Raw genomic sequence first — 1,011 nt, forward strand, 5'->3', positions numbered from 1 at the left:
ATGCAAGGCCATTGTTCACATTAGTGTTTGTCAGTCATTGTCATGATTTAATTTTATGGATATTGTAAGGTAAATTGTAAGGAATTTAATTTTATCAATAAATAATATTGTTATTAAGTATGATATCAAGTTTTATTCAACGTACCTATAGTTTAACTAAGACTTAAAACTTTAAGTAAAGTTTATTAAGTTAATTTTAGGGAACATTGTGGAGTGCAAGAAGATGTAGTGTCGAGGATTGAGAAGGGTATGTTGAGATGGTTTGGACATATAGAGAGGAGGAACGAAAGGAGATAGATGAAACAAGTATAAGGGACCAGTGTGAATGGGAGAGTTGGGAAGGGTCGACCTCAGCGAAAGTACCTCAATCAGATTGAGGATGTTTTTAGCAAAGGCCAGCTTAGGAGTACCCCAATTAAGTTAATAAAAATGTACCTACCTCTATAGTTTAAGTTTTAAAAATTTGGCTCTCAAAAGAAATTTCAATCGTTGTACTGTTGATATTTGGCTCCTTTCACTAATGAGTTTGTCGACCACTGTCCTAAGCTATCCATGTGCACTCCACATAGAAACACTGCATGTGTGGAGCCCTCCCCTCCCCTTCAATTGTTAGCAAATTTGTAGAAAAAATATACCAAAAATAACTCTACTGTATATCTCCGAATTTACCACCAGACCCCAAATCATCCTGTTTTCTTTTATCCACTGAGAATGGAAAGTGGGACAAACACTTGACAAAAAATCTGGCTGTTTCTTAGGGCATAAGATACATTGAACCTAAAAACCAGTAAATCTGCATATACTACTTCCTCAAGAGCAAGCAATTTTCTGTTTCAGAAGACTGGACTGGGATCCCACCAATGTCTGAATAAGCATTCACTGCAGATTGAACTCCCCTCCCTTTCACTCAGAAAGGGGAAGAAGAACAGACTTGTCTTCTGTCCTGGGGACTGCCCTAGTCTGTCAGCCCACTGGAAAGAGTGAGGCCAAAAGGGAGAAAACAATTGAAAA

The sequence above is a fragment of the Myotis brandtii genome, unplaced genomic scaffold (genome assembly GCF_000412655.1).
Source record: "Myotis brandtii unplaced genomic scaffold, ASM41265v1 scaffold2877, whole genome shotgun sequence".
In the NCBI taxonomy this organism is placed as follows: Eukaryota; Metazoa; Chordata; class Mammalia; order Chiroptera; family Vespertilionidae; genus Myotis; species Myotis brandtii.